The 16,977-nt window shown below is 34.5% G+C and overlaps 1 long non-coding RNA gene across 1 annotated transcript; it reads right to left on the reverse strand.

The window, feature by feature from the left end:
• Window positions 1-419: 419 nt before the first annotated feature.
• LOC132635722 (uncharacterized) lies at window positions 420-1,869 on the reverse strand. Its single transcript, XR_009580696.1, has 2 exons — window positions 1,548-1,869; window positions 420-881 (listed from the first exon to the last, which is right to left on the reverse strand). It is a non-coding gene; the product is annotated as an uncharacterized LOC132635722 (long non-coding RNA).
• Window positions 1,870-16,977: the final 15,108 nt, after the last annotated feature.

Consider the following 16,977-nt stretch of genomic DNA (forward strand, 5'->3'; position numbering starts at 1 on the left):
CCCTTGCACCCATATGCCTCCTCAACTCCGCACCCCCCCTCCCTTGCGCCCATATGCCAGACAATTATATCTATTCAATGGGCTGATTAGCTTAATTGTTACACAAGAGAGTTGATGCTAATTCAATTCTTTCCTCTAATTACTTTCATTTACGAAAGCATTTTTTTCAATGAATGTATTTTGATTTAATGAGTTTCTCTTCGACAAGCAATTGGACTGGAAGAAGATTGGTTAGTATTGGATGAATCCGTGAATAGTCGTTCCTTATTTATGCATTATCCCTATAACTTATTCAGTTCATCATATTGTAGCTTTCACCTAGGTTTTTGGTAATTGTACAAGAGCAGGTAAATTTTGTGAAACTTATAATTTGTACATGAAAACTAAATGTTTCCTAAGAAGAAATTCAATAGAATTGATTTACTGAACAAATGATTATTTTAATGGAATACTTCCTTTAATTTTACAAATCATGACCAAAACGAAAAAAAACTTTACAAGTTAGGACAAGTATTTGCATAAACTGGTAGCAGATACTTGCTTGATCGTAGTTATGATCATTAAGTAACAACCAAGAGGATCATCAGACATCTTTGAAAACACTGAAGACAACACAAGTTTTTCCTCTCTTCTTTCTTCCTCTTCTTTCTTTCTTTCTGGTCCCATTACCATGAACACATCTTTCTCCAAGCTGTCGGACATATCTCTTTCTACGAGTTTCCCAATTTCATTTTGGTATCTACTGGCCGGACACCCAATAACATTACTTGTAATTTTTGTGATCTGCATCCATCATATTTTTTTTTTTTAAACAGAATCAATCATTTTATCTTTCCCTTGCTAATAGAGTTGTCTGAACTGATTTCCTTCTCCATTCATCCCTTCAGTTTATAAATTGATTATTGACAAATGTCAAAGATCTATCCTGATCATCAACTAAATCCAATAGAAAACACAATTAAGTCTTGCTTGGGAGACACCTAATAACTCGGTGCATTAGTCATAATCAACGGCTGTATCAAAAGATAACTTACAAGACAGACTATCTGGATACATTTATGTTCTTATAACAAATCATATTATAAAAATAAGGCAATTAAAGCACCAATACATCCAGGTATATTTATAACTTATATCTGTACCCCCATCCACCTTAAACTGCAGAGTAAGAACTCGAAGAGCTCTGTGTCTGTGTGTGTATGTGTATATGTAAACGCGGAGACTCAAACATACATAATAAGGCCCAAAATTGCTTGGACATTCAACAAATCTAGGCGAACAATCATCTAACTGCAAAAGCTGTTACTTATTCTCCCTTAGATTGGTGTCCAAGACATCTCCCACATACCACATCTTCCTAAAATTAATTTACAAATAAAAAGCTTAGGCACTTATTCCAACAACAAAAAAAAGTTCTACATTAAATTCTACAGGATGTGTGTGTGTGTGTGTGTATGTGAATATAACATTAAATTCTACAGGATATGCCCAACGAGGAAGTAACTAATACTGAATCCATTAACAATTACTAATAAAGAAAGGTTCACCTGGGAGAATTCTCTGCTTAGAGATAGGAATGAAGTCGACATGAAAACGCCCCTAGAAGCCTTTGATAACTAGATCTTCCATTATCGGGTCACAGACGACTTTCGCCCTGCTGAAATTTTTCCGTTTGAGAAAGGCTCGTCGCATACAAGGGCGAAAGTCACCTGCGACACGACCACCGGAAGATCTGAACATCAAAGGCGTCGAAGCGATTAAGAGATTTTCTAGGGTTAGTTGATGGGGCTACAGATTTAAATAGAACTGGATCTGAACATAATACTAATATGCATTTATTTACATTTTTATCCCTTGGTATACATGCCTTAGCATTTCTATAGCTAAGTTTTTCCCAAACCAATTTTTTATGTTATATTTTTTTACTTTTTTATAATAGCATTTTATCTATAATAACAGCGTTCAACTTTATAACAGTACTCTCTGTATAAAATTACCCCCATATAACAGCTAATAATTAACCATTTTTATAAAAATAAAATATTTATGATTACCAATAATAATAAGTCTATAGACTTTGACCAAATATTAAATTTGATACTTTAATATATCGTATTTATGACAGAATATTACATATGAATACATCTTTGTAATATAAGAAGTTCATTATTTTCTATTTTTATTTATAAATAATTTTCAAAAAGGAAAACGATGTGAATACGGAGTATGAATCCTATTCTTTAGAGCAAACAAAGAGACTAAATCTGTGATTCCTAATCCTTTTAAAGCGGAAACTATGAAATCAGCTACAATTATAAATTCTTTCATCATTCTTGAAAGAATTTAATTTTCAAGTAGATTTAAACTGTGTCACTTAGAACTTAAAACTTTATACATTCAATTGTGAATTAATTGAAATTGTATTATCTTTCTTTAATGTCTAAGTAGTGAAGTATGCATATCTTTGAGATTTAAAATCTAAATAATTTTGTTAATTTTTTTTATAACATTGACAATTAAAATAATTAGATTTTATGCATCGTTTTTGTCTATAACAACCAGCTATTAGTTAAATGACAAATGTTGTTATAGGTATATAGCAATAATTCTCTATAACAGCCGAAAATTTTCGGACCAAACGATGTTGTTATAGAGAGGTTTGACTATATATAAATAGCTAGTGCTTATCGGAGGCGGATTACTCAATTTTCTTATCGAGTAAACCGTTAACCCGTTAAGGATTATCATATTTTTATTTTTATCCCCATGTATATAAATAGCTGGGAATTTTGTATAGCTTGAAAATTCTGTATTCATAAATAGCTGAAATTTTTAAAAAGAATAAAACCTTTTAAGTGTAATACATAGGCTGAGAAAAGAAATCAACTGCAATGAATCTCCACCGATCTGTTGTCATTTTCAGTTCCCAGTTTCTACCTTCATTAACCAGTTCACTATGAAGCTTTCTTTGGTTCAAAATTCATAGTGAAAATGCATTTTTTTTTTTTTTGTTAATCAATTGCTCCGACATGTTGTATCCTATTTTGGAGTTGTGTAAAAGAACTTGGCAGTGGCACAAGCAACTGTGCATTGATAAACATGAAATGTTATCACTCGGTTCGTGGATACTCAATTTGCATAAACAATAATACTAAATGTGAAGCTCTACTGAGATCTTGCAGATAAGTGTATGATTTTTATATGGTGTGTGAAATCAGTTCCTAACTAGGACATTTTTGTTGTCACTGCATTGATTTTTATTGTCTTTAGATCTTAGCCGATACATCGCTCCATAATTATAATCCGATACCGAATCAATCAATAAGATATCGATTGGCTAGCGGATTAGTATATTTCAAAACCGATGACCGATAAGTTAAACCGTTAAATGTATTATCCGTTCGATAAGCAGTCGTATTTTTTTGAGTTTCATTTTAAAGAACATTACGGCCCAAATACGCCTAAGCCTAAACCATCTAGTTTACTAATTTTGGCCCAACTCTTAAGTTAATTAAGCCCTATTTTCCACATACCGACATTCTCACTTCTCTTTCTTCTCTCCTCTCCTCTCATGTCTTATCCAGCCAATTGTCCCCACCATGACTCCGTGAAAAACACATAGATCTTCTCCTTTTCTCTCTCTCTCTGTATATATATATATAGGGTAAAGGGTCAAAAATACCCCTCTTGTTTGAAAAAAGGATAAAAATATTCTTCAAATTTATTTTAGGTTAAAAATACTCTTTTCATTCTCAAAGTTTTCAAATATATCTCTGTATTGATCAAAATTATCCCCCAAAATAATCCAAAATCATTTTTTAAACCCGCTTTGTCATTTAGACCCGATCCAAGTAAATAATAACCCATAAAATCCCCTTATTCCCCCAATACGTAGGTTTGAAGTTTGAGGGAATTGGAGAAATAAGAGAATCTTATGAGTTATTATTTAGTTGAGTGGATTTAAATGATGAAGCTGGTTTAAAAAATGATTTCGGATTATTTTAGGAGATAATTTCCTTCAAGACAGAGATATATTTAAAAACTTTAAGTATGAAAGGAATATTTTTGACTCAAAATAAGTTCGAATGATATTTTTAGCCTTTTATCCCAAGTAGAATGGTATTTTTGACCCTTTTCCCATACACAGTATATACTTCTTCGTTTATCACCGAAGCTCAAGGGATATGTCAGTGGGAGTTATTAACAACGATTGGAGCAATAATTTTATCAGATTTCAAAATGGACATTATGATCCTTTTTTTATTTTTATTTGAATATTTAGTTTTTCCATTGTCACTTGGCAATGTATGTTTGTCCAGTATCTTCACTACTTTGTAGTGAAAAGGCATATGCTATTTGAAAGTTACCTCTAAAAGAAAGCATAATAACAGAGCGTGAAAAATATAATTTAAGCGTTCAAAATTTTATTTAAAGATGTGGTTTAGAGCCCGTTTGGATGGGCTTATAAGTTGGTCAAACCAACTTATAAGTCTTTTTTAACTTATTGTGGTGTTTGGGTATCAACTTAAAATGCCAAATTTAAGTCAGAAAGTTCTTAAAGTCACCCAAAAATGAAAAGTTGGAAATCCTAACTTTTTTTTTTGGATGGCTTAAAGCCAGTTTCGTTGACCATGGAAATTACTTTTATATCCCTTATATTTTATTTTAATTCCCAAAGTGTCCTCACAGCTAAAGCCCTAAAATTCACCCTCATTTTTTCACCAACAACGCAGCCTCCACATCTCTGTTCATCATCATCTACAACAACGCATCATCATCATCCACGATCTCTGTTCCTAAAAAAGTTTCATCTGATTACTCTGCTTGGATTGCTAAACAGATTTTCAATCTTGGTGACTATTTGAGTAAGTTTTTTTAGCACCCTTTTTTGTTTTTGTTTGTTCTTGATTGATGGGTCTCGTCAAATCTGTATGGAACTTCTATTATTTGATACTCTAATTAACTTTTCCTAATGTTGCTGAGTTTTTGAGCAGTTTTAGGGAGAGAGATAGCCGGATGATTTTTTTTTTTTTGGATAAAGATTGTTCCTTTTTTGGATTATTATGATTGGTGGAGCTGAATCTGCTTCTGATTTTTTTTTTTTTTTTTGAAATCAAGATTACTCCTTTTTGGATTATTATGATTGGTGGAGTTGAATCTGCTTGTGCATTTTGAGGAGATAGACTTGTTAATAAAACTTATAATCTTGGCTACTAGACATCATCTAAATAGTGACCAATTATCAAGGTTTAGGAAAGACGTCAGAAGATTCAGGAGTCGGGCATCAACCTAGTTAGTTTTTTGTTCTGACATCCCCTGCGAAATGAAATTAGCACTCATCATTATCCTATGTTTTAAGCAATTGCTTTTAGACTTTCTTGTGATCAATGATGATTTAAAGAGAGAGACACTTATCATTTTTCAGTGGATAGAGGTGCAAGTGAGTGGTCCCTAGACTTAATTGTTAAATTGACCATATTATGCCTCCATATCAGACTGAATGTCATATCCTCCAACTAAAGTAGAATAATTACCACTTAATATTGTAAGTGATATTGAATGTTATTTGTTCCCATTTTGATTCTATATGCCACTTTGCGGTTTATTTGCTCCCTTTTTTCAGTAACATATACCATGAGTGAACTAGTAATTTTCATTCCGCTATTATGGTTATAGCTGGTGAATTGACTCCTTGACAGATGACTCTTTATGCCTTAAATAATCAGCATGATGATGACTATTCCAAGTAAAATGTCATTATGATCATGTTATATCCAATCTGTTATTGCAATGGATTACTTGAAGAGTTGCTGCCTATATTTTCATAATGCACCAGTAGACAGCAACTGTGTTTTGTTTCCGACATAGGAGAGCTTTTATGTAATTTTTTCTGATTGAGGCATTTAATAATGATAAACTAAATTCTGTTGGCACCATCATTTTGTGGTTTCCTTGTTGTGCAAGTTCCAATCTAATATACACTTTGCATGTTAGTGATGAAGGTATTGCTGCATTTCTTCCATCGTATGCAGGTTCAACTGGGGTGGTTCCAGAAATGAATGGACCAAAAAACTAATAGCTGGTAGATTTTAAGATGTCACCATCCGTTTTTCAGTCTTGTGTCAACCCACCATGCTGAGCACTTTAGATGTTGTAGTTGCTATTAGCTTAAGGTCTTTCAATTATGGTGATGTGTTTTATTTTTATTTCTGAGTTTGGAACTTGACTGCTGAAACTTATTGTTATCTTCTTTCTGAGGTGGACTTAAAATTATAAAACATGTCAGAATTTCGATATTACAAATGCACTTGTGCTGATCACTGTGTTTCCCTTGTCTCTTATTTAAATGATTCCTCATGTCAAAACTTGCTGGTTCCAGCCTCTTCTGAAGCTTCTGGCTGCTGCTGCGGCTGCTGCTGCGGCTGCTGCTGCTGCTGCGGCTTCCACTTCTTCTTTTGATGTTGCAGAGTTCATGAACGTTTATTTCTCCTTTCTTCAGATTGTTTACATTCAATCATGCCGGAAACTAGTAAAGCACGAAGTAATGCTAAGTGGGATGATTATGCCAACATTAAATTTATAGATTTGTGTGAAAATGAGATTAGACAAGGACGTAGACCACACACTCATTTCGCCGCGGTGCAACTCGACAATTGCGAGAGCCAAGAGGGCGCATTGAGAAATTTAACTATTTACATTCTTCTTGTAGAAATGTAGTAGAGCGCACATTTGGCGTTTGGAAAGCAAGATGGTCTATTTTGAGACACACGCCATACTATCACATTGCCACACAAAGGGACATCGTGCTTGCTACTATGGCCATTCACAATTATATTAGAAAGAAATGCAATGTGGATGATGCATTCCAAACAGCCGAGAATGAGAGCTATATTCCATTGGTTGATTCTAATGATATTGGCACAACTTCAAGAGCTAACAATGTAGATGTCGAAGATGTAGGAGAACAAAATGATGTCTATTAGATGGGGTTTCGTGATATGATTGCTAGTGACATTTGTAATGCTTGATGCTTGTATTATATGAATATTTTCCACTTCTTGTATTTATAGTGGAGTGTTTTCGGTTGTATTAGCACTTTTATTTTGTGTCAAATTCTCCATCTTTGACACCCGTGCTTTATTAGATGCTAGTTATGTTGTGTATAGGCTTTAGTCAATAGTAGAGTAATATGGTTAAATAGTATGACAACCTTAGTCATTTGTTGAAAATTTTGCAGATTAATGATGGTTGCCAGTGGAGAAAATGTAGTCAGAAAATGGCAAAAGAGAATTCATACTCACGAGCTTATTGTTTTTGCACAGGGCTGCTGGAAGAATAAGAAAAAAGCACATGTCTGAAATTATTCAATTTCATCGTGGAAATTACCGTTTATTGGATAAATATATAGGAATTGGTCAGCAATTTCTGGATTGTAATGAACACTTTGGTAACATTTATAACGTGTTAAATTCACTAATAGTTTTTTTTTTTAAATCACACTGCTATAAATTTTTTAAAGACTATACACGAGAAGGACATTTTTATAAATGAACATTTTTTATAATTAGTTCTACAGAATTGCCTTCACAAGAATTTATAAATGAACATCTTTTAAATCAACTTATTATGGTGTTAACAGCTTTAAGGGCATTTCAGTCATTTTGACATAAAATAAGTGCTTAACAACACTTATTTACCAAACACATCAACAACTTATTTTCAACATAAGTACTTTTATCCAAACACTCAACTGCTTATTTATAAAAATAACTTTCAGCACTTAAAAGTTCTAAAAGCACTTCATACATAAAAGTCACTTTTTTTAAGCCCATCCAAACAGGCTAATCTAGACGTCCATCGGGAGTATCCAAACGCTTTTCAACTGAATATGACTCTGGATTATATGGAAACTAGCAAACTATGCCCGTGCGATAGACAAAGCCTAATATGATTAATTTAATTATTCACTTTAATTAGTCTTTATGATTTGTATATTTTGTAAAGGATACTGCGATTCTCTTAATTTTCCTCCATATTTTATTTCTTTTCCTCTTATATTTTTCTCTTAATTTCTCAATTGTTGTTAAAATTTGTCTTATTTTGATTATGTTTGCCTCTTTTTATATTTAGTAAGTTGACAATTCAAATATTCTACATGTCAAGTTTATTATCACAAGATTCAAATGATATTTTACTATATTATACACATTTTTAATTTAAAACCACAAGATTCAAAAGTCTATCTTTTTTTCTTAAACTCCGTGTCTAGTCAAACTTAGGCACTTAAATTGAGACAGAGGGAGTATATGCCAAGTGACGTAAATGAAAGGACAATTGAGTCACTGCAGACACGTGAGACTTAAAAAATAAACACACAAGAGGTAGAATTAATGTTAAACTTCTGAAATGTACACATGTTAGTCTCTGCTTAGAATACAATTTCATGTGCTTACTATCGTTGCATTATACTAACAGAGATGTTTGATGGAACATCAATGTAGTTATAATTGCACTAAGTACAGTTCAATAACTAAACAAAAAAGAAATTCAAATTTCCCCATAAGACTGAAACTAAAATGTAAAAACTTTAAAATGAATTCAGAATTCAAGGCCAAAAGAAAAACAAACATAAGAAGCGTAAGAGGAAGAGGAAAATAGTTGTTCAAGATGCAGATTTATGATAAAATATACATTTCATTTATTAATTCTTAAAGAACGTGCAAATCAAAAGTGAATAAGTAAAAGTGCATGGAGAAAATAAATATACGTCACTCAAAAGAAGATAATTAAATTGAAGTGTATACGTGTATAAATAAGAAGAGAATAAATATTTAGTACCATAACATATGTCCAAATGGGATAAAAAAAATAGTTAGTGAAAGTGTACAATTTATATAGTTTTTTTGTACCAATTTGCATAGCATCATATCTTGAAAGTTATGCCAAATTTCTCCAAGGAAATTCAAGAAATAAACACCTGCAAATAGGACCCAACTGGAGAGAGAGAAGAAAAAATTGCTAAATTAAGAATCACAAGGAAGCAAATGGGAAATGGAAGATTTAGGCTTTGTATTCGTTGGAGAGGGTTAATTTTGTGACTAAAAGAATGATAGTAATTTTTGACACGTGTTCTTCTACTGAACCAAAGGGAATCATTGAGTGCCCCTTTTTAAGCGGCATAGACGTAATTTTTAGGAAAATGAATCTTACACTTGTTCAATAGCCAATTTACATAGGTCCATACAGATGCCAAGCAAACCAAAATGGTCCCACTTTTTACAGTACAATTTTGAATACTATTTGTACAACAAATTGCAGCCGTGTTCGTCCTCTTCAACTGTCACTTCTATATTACTAAACGGTGATGCCCGTGCGATGCACGGGGCCCAACAGTTACGATACGATATTTATGATTATAATGAGAACCAAAGGACATATTAACTTTATAATGCATCCATAATTAAAATTATTTTATTATGTATATATAGTAGATGTTAAATCTCCTAATTACTTCGTGTATTTACTTTTTAGAATTTTTGAACCCCTTGATGAAAATCCTAACTCCGCCACTGAATGCATCAGTGCCACCAAAGAGATGCATTAGTATGTTCGTTCAACAGAGCAAAAATAAATAAAAGTAAAAGTATCAACAACTCATAACACATCAATTTCCCAAAAAAAGAAGGTACTGCATGGGATATCTATAATGCATTGCTAGCCCTTTGATACCAACAATGTTCCCCATTGCTGGCACATTTAGAAAACCATTGACATCAATTTCAAAATAGACAGAGATCTCTGGCACTCCTCTTCGTGCTGGTTGAATACCTTAAGCTCAAATTTACCAAGAAGGTTGTTGTCCTTGCCCATTGTCCTTTCTCTTCATACACCTGAATGAGCACACCTGGTTGATTATTTGAGCAGGTGGAAAAGATTTTCTCTTTCTTGGTTGGAATAGTAATGTTTCTTGGAATCAAGACTGTCATCACATCATAATTGCAACTTGAACTGCAGCTTCGTCTACTGCCCTAGAGATGGGGAGAAGTTGATGGCTATGGGAGCGTGGGATAGTAGGGGGATGCGAACAATATGTGGGATAGGACGGCCAGTTGCATTAGGGAAGCAACTAGAGAGGTATTGGGGGTCTCACGAGGCCGTCGTGGTGGGCACCGAGGGGATTGGTGGTGGAATGGAGAAGTCCAAGGGAAGGTAGAAGCAAAGAAGCAGGCATATGTGAAGTTGGTAGATAGCAAGGATGATGAAGAGAAACGGACGAACAGGGAAAAGTATAAGATGGCAAGAAAGGAGGCGAAGTTGGCAGTTTCGGCGGCTAAAACGGCAGCCTTTGAACGCCTTTATGCAGAACTAGAGGACAGAGGTGGGGATAAGAAGCTATTTAAGCTCGCCAAGGCGAGAGAGAGGAAGGCACGCGACTTGGATCAAGTGAAGTGCATCAAGGACGAGGATGACCAAGTGTTGGTACAGGAATCTCGCATTAGACAGAGATGACAGTCATACTTTCATGAACTCTTGAACGAAGGACGGGACAGAGACTTTGTGTTGGGAGACTTGGAGCACTCGGATAGGCGTCGCAACTTTGGATATTGTAGTAGTATAAAGGTTGAGGAGGTTAAGGGAGTTGTTCGTAGGATGCGTAGAGGAAGAGCGACCGGACCTGACGAGATTCCTGGGGAATTTTGGAAGAATGCAGGCAGGGTAGGCCTGAAGTGGCTGACTGGGTTGTTTAATGTCATTTTCAAGACAGCGAAGATGCCGGAAGAATGGAGGTGGAGTACAATGATTCCCGTGTACAAGAACAAGGGAGACATTCAAAGCTGCAACAACTATAGATGTATCAAGCTGCTAAGTCACACTATGAAAATGTGGGAAAAGGTGGTGGAAATGAGGGTGATGAGAGGTGTGTCTATTTCAGAGTACCAGGTTAGATTCATGCCGAGACGCTCGACTACAGAAGCCATTCATATTGTAAGGAGATTAGTGGAGCAGTATAGGGAGCAGAAGAGGGACTTGCACATGGTATTCATTGACCTAGAAAAGGCCTACGACAGGGTGGACGAAATGGAGGCTCGCCTCCGGAGTGCTGTGTGATAAGAAAGTGCCACCAAAACTTAAAGGCAAGTTCTACAAAGTGGTGGTTAGACCGACTTTATCGTACGGCTCAGAGTGTTGGCCAGTCAAGAAATTACACGTTCAAAAGACGAAAGTCGCGGAAATGCGAATGCTGCGGTGAATGTGTGGGCACACTAGGAGGGATAGAATTAGGAATGAAGATATCTGAGACAAGGTGGGAGTGGCATCGGTGGAGGACAAGATGCGGGAAGCGAGGCTGAGATGGTTTGGACATGTGAAGAGGAGAGACACAGATGCCCCAGTGCGGAAGTGTGAGAGGTTGGCTATGGACGGTTTCAGGAGAGGCAAAGGGAGGCCGAAGAAGTATTGGGGAGAGGTGATTAAACAGGATATGACACAGTTTCAGCTCACCGAGGACATGACCTTAGATAGAAGGTTGTGGAGGACTCAGATTAGGATAGAAGGCTAGGTGGCTTATCCTTTCACCATAGTAGTTGTAGTTTTGCTCATTTATTTATTGCCATTTGATTTCTGCATTTGATTGCTGCTTATATTTGTTGGGCCGTTGTACTTTGGCTATCTTATTTATCTATAGTAATTAATGCTCCTTTCTCTCCGGACTGTTCTACCATGACTTTCTCGCTTTTGTTATTCCTTGTTTTCATATTGTTTTCGATATGCTTGGTCCTATCTGACCTTTTGTCTTGTTTTCCTCTCTTGTTCTCCTCTCTTGAGCCGAGGTTCTTTCGAAAACAGCCGCCCTACCTTTCAAGGTGGGGGTTAGGTCTGCGTACACTCTACCCTCCCCAGATCCCACATGGTGGAATTATACTGGGCTTGTTGTTGTGTTGTTGAACTGCAGCTTCATATGCTACAATGAGAGCAAATCTTGTTTTAGTAACTGATATTCACTGATGGGCTTCCTAATCATATTATGAGGCAAATTTCTTTATGAGACTGCTAGAGATCATTAAAGAATCATAAGAACCTCACATTTCATTGATCACTCTTTAACATTTAACTCCAGAGCACACTGGTAAGACTACCTGCGAAATATAAAGAGCAAAAGGAAAGAGGAAGTTAGCTGAGGATTAGCAAATTGCGATCTGAAATACTTTTTTTTTTTTTAATTTATTAGATAGAATATATTACATCGATCCAGGTATGAAGTCGAAAATTCTTAAACAGTGATATAAGAAACCTAAAACAGAAAATCTAGAAGTGTTTAGGATTCTAAAATCAATGTAAATTCAATCCCAATGAACAATTAAAATATTTAGAAATTAACTGGACGTATGTTTTGTCCTGAGAATAAAGGAACACAGGAAAATATGACAAACGACAATCAAATCCGACATCTCTCCTGCTTAAAATTGAAAATTCCAATGTAATAGTAATATATTGATTTAACAGGAAGGGTTCTGAGATTTAGTTTCAATTCAAGGAACTAACCGTGAGGAAGCTTGTTCCATTCTAATCGAGACAACTAAAAATGATTAGGTAACACCAAATAGCTCCCACATATCTCAAATCTTCGTATAGTTGTTGAGTTGTTTGATTGTACAATAGATAAGATCATCCTGCCAATGAAGTAACAAAATATGCAATTTGTGTTTCATTTACAAGAAAAATGCCAGTTAATTTTTCAAAAGAAAGCTCGTGGCAAAGAGATAACATGACATTGTGACTACAACTCACTCAAACTTCACAAACTAATATTTTAGATACCACCATACAGGGAAATAATCAAAATCAAAATCTTTGACTTGTGTATTCTCTTAACGGGTTCAGTCTGATGAAAGCGTGACCATTAAATAAATCCTACAAGGAGGGGCGTGTGTGTGTTTTGGGGGGTAGCCTCAATCCAAGAACATTTTAATGGCTGTTAGGCCATGCTACAAGTGCTCATTTCCGTGAATAATTGCAATCACATTAGCATGCCCCTATAATATCTTCACTTTAGTTCAAAAAATGAGGCTATGGTACATCCTTTTGAATTTGCTAAAAGACAAGTACATATGGCCTACTTCCACACCGGGTATGTCGTATAACCCCTTCATAGTATGATAGAACATTCATATTGTCTTGCCCTCCCATGTCTATTATACACCTAGCGAGCTTTACAGAGAATCTAACAGAAAAGAATGGAGAGAGTGCTTACATCTGCCGCAAAGTGGCATGATATGTCATGCTCCCTAAGGGAATTATGTTTGGTATATGAAGGACACTGAACCTTTTCTTTACCTGTTGTTTTTGGAGAATCTGACACGCACCCATCGACAGTTTTGGAGAGTCTGAGCAACATAGCTGTTGTCTAATGGTGTTCACAGGATCTATAAGAGTCAAGATAATGCATGGGATATTTGAAATGGTATTGAAGAAACCTGCCAGAGCAACAACCTTAAATAGGTTAGGTAAAAGTATGTTCCAACTAAAGCTTGAAGAATTTGAGCATTTTAGATATGTATCCACAAATTAAAGTTGGATCAAACAAATGATCCATCAACATAAACAGATCCATCTATTTACCGAGTGCAGCGAGAAAGTGAATGTCTAACAAAGCAAACCAGATGGTCTGTTGACCCGAAATCCATGTTTGCAGCTTCTGAGCCTCTCTTATTATAATGTCAAAATATCAACTTCATGTGGAAAAGAAAGATCTTACTATCATTTTGATATTGAAGCTGTGATATTTCACGCGCATTAATTATTATTTTTCTCATACATTGTCTCACTAAGTTACCCGTAAGAGAACCTCACAGTAATATATACCAAGCATCAAATGAGAGCAGATTGACTACTACTGTATATATTTTTGGCCACGACTGTGATAAATCTTTTTCAATTCAAATTTCTACTTGCAAATCAACATTAAGCTTATCCTCCATTGTTCTACAACTAAAAACTTAGTTTCCTGTTAGCAAAACTTCCTCTCAGATTGCTAACAAAACTGATGAAATACAAACTTAACCATCAGGTTTTATTACCTTTTGATTCGAGAAGCTAAGCCCCTACAATGTTCACACATGTAGACGTTTCAGACAGTGGTCTTTTTTAGCATAATTACTCAAGAAACATGCAACATCAAGTACAGGGATCAAAACTAAGCATCTAATATAGAAGAATTAGCAGCATGCTTTCTGGGTTGATCAACACTCATACTGCAGATTACAATTTCAATGAAGTTTTATAAGATATATTTAGCACTAACACCCGGAGACAAATCTCAAAAATTGATCGCAATAAAATATTTAGCTATAGTTAATATAGAAGTAGAACAACTCATAAGATATATTTAGCACTAACACCCAGAGACAAATCTCCAAAATTGATCGCAATAAAATATTTAGCTATAGTTAACATAGAACAACTCAATCATATCTCTGTCCCCTTCGTCGTTCAAGAGTTTGTGGAAGTATGACTGCCATCTCCGTCTAATGAGAGCGTCCTCCACTAGTACTCTGCCATCCTCGTCCTTGATGCACTTCACCTGATCGAAGTCACGCGCCCTCCTCTCCCTCACCTTGGCTAGTTGTTATAACTTCTTATCCCCGCCTTTGTCCTCTAGTTCTGCATACAGGCGTTCAAAGCCGTTGTCTTTGCCGTCGTAACCGCTAACTTTGCCTCCTTCCTCGCCATCTTATACAACTCCCTATTCGTTCGCTTCTCCTTATCATCTTTGCTGTCTACCAACTTCGCATACGCCACCTTTTTTTTTATAGGAAAGATGATTCAATATTACCGTTGTTGATGGATTTTGAATTTGAATTTGATTTTTCACTGTAAAAATGAATATTGAAGGGAGCAAAGTAGTATATCATAGATGATACATATATATTTTGTATATATATGCATAATTACGCATAAACATGTATATACATTGTATATCCACGTATCTATGTGTCCATACTAACAATTATACAAGATTATACACATGTATACATAGTTGTACAGTATATATAATGTAAGAGTATCTTTTGCCTTTATGTAGTATATATTCACTATATAAGTATAACAATGTATACTTAGCGTATAAAAGTATATCAATGTAAATTTATGTATAACATTGTATACAAAGTGTTCATTGACGCAATTTTGAGTCTTTCAAGTGAAGTAAGTATTTTCACTTACTACATCTTTAAGTTTTGTAATTTTGTTCAAGTAGAAATTTACTAAGCTTACATGTATTGAACGAAATGAAAGAAAAGAAAAGCAAAGAACAAGAAAGAGAGAGAAGGTAAAGATGAAGGAGAATAAGTATGATCTGGCCATGAAAACCAAATATTTTTCACTTAATTTGATATTTTGGAGTTGGAGTTAAAGATGGAGTTGTGTTTGATTATAGTTTTGCAAATAATATTTGGTTGTTTGAGTGCATTGAAAGTGAAGATAATTTTTTTGATGTTTTTCAAATTCGAAGTTGTATTTGAAATTTTAATGGCCAAATGTTGATTTTAAATAAAGTGAAAACATTTTCCAGAAAAAATAAAAAATTTCATGGCCAAGCAGGCCCTAAGAATCTCAAAGATGTGAGGCGTAAAAAATAAGAAAGAGAATGCTAATTATAGTATTCAGCAGAGTCTTTACAATGGAGTCAAATCAATTCATTTAAAATGAAAAATAATCATTGAAGCAACTTAAATAGTAAAAATATTAGTTACCTTTTTCTTTTGATCCATTGAATTTCAGCACTTGAGTGATTTGAATTAATTGCACTGTCACTATTGCTGTGATAAAGTAAAGGCAAATGGAATGATTTTAGATATCGTAAATAAAAAATTGCGAAGAAATTGGGCGTCCATGAATCGATTAAAACCAACGTCAAATCGATTAAATAAATTGATATTGAGTTGAGTTAGGCTAGGTTTGGTTTTGAATTTTTAAAAATCGATAATATTTGCTTTGATTTTGATTTTACTAAAAACAAACTGAAGAAAAAACCAAATCGAACCAACAAATTTTATACGTAATTTTTATAATTATATATATACAATACCTAGATTTTTTTTTTAATATTTCTTATAAACTTATTCAGATAATTAAAATCATAAATCCTAAGACATTTTCTTCGTAATGCAAGAAACTGTAGCTACCACAATAAAAGGGAAATAACTGATTATGAGTTAGAAAACGATAGAAAATTCTCTCCTAATTGTAGGAAAAAAACACGAAAGAGAGAAATACTATTAATTTTCTTAAAAACCGACCAAAACCGACTATAACAAACAAATGGATATGTACTATATTTGGTTTGGTTTTAATCTCAGGAAAACCGACTACAACCAAACCGATGGATATGCATTATATTTGGTTTGATTTGATTTTAATAATTTTAAAAACCAACTAAATTAGTTTGAACCAAAATCGATCCAACCCGACCCATGAACATCCCTACTTTAGACTATGTTGGGCGTAAGTAAAAGATGACGTTTTGTCAGCTTTGTTTTTAAACTTTTTGAATAAAATAATAGATAAAACGCGACAGTAGATAGCATTTATGTTACTTTGGTTACTATTTAAGAGTTTGCAGTAGTTTTGTTATCGTTTATTATTTATACTAGATAAGCAGGCCCGTATTTATCCCTAACAATTACTACATGAATTTAGTTTGAATCAAAATCGATCCAACTCGACCCATGAACATCCCTACTTCAGACTATGTTAGGCGTAAGTAAAAGATAGTGTTTTCTCAGCTTTGTTTTAAAACTTTTTGAATAAAATAATAGATAAAACGCGACTATAGATAGCGTTTATGTTACTTTTGTTACTATTTAAGAGTTTGCAGTAGTTTTGTTATGGCAGAAATGCTTGGGACCCCCCCCCCTCCCCCCGAACTTGCATGTTTTTATTCAGTGCATACTTAAACTATGGGTAGGATTAATTACC

Source organism: Lycium barbarum, chromosome 4 (genome assembly GCF_019175385.1).
Source record: "Lycium barbarum isolate Lr01 chromosome 4, ASM1917538v2, whole genome shotgun sequence".
In the NCBI taxonomy this organism is placed as follows: Eukaryota; Viridiplantae; Streptophyta; class Magnoliopsida; order Solanales; family Solanaceae; genus Lycium; species Lycium barbarum.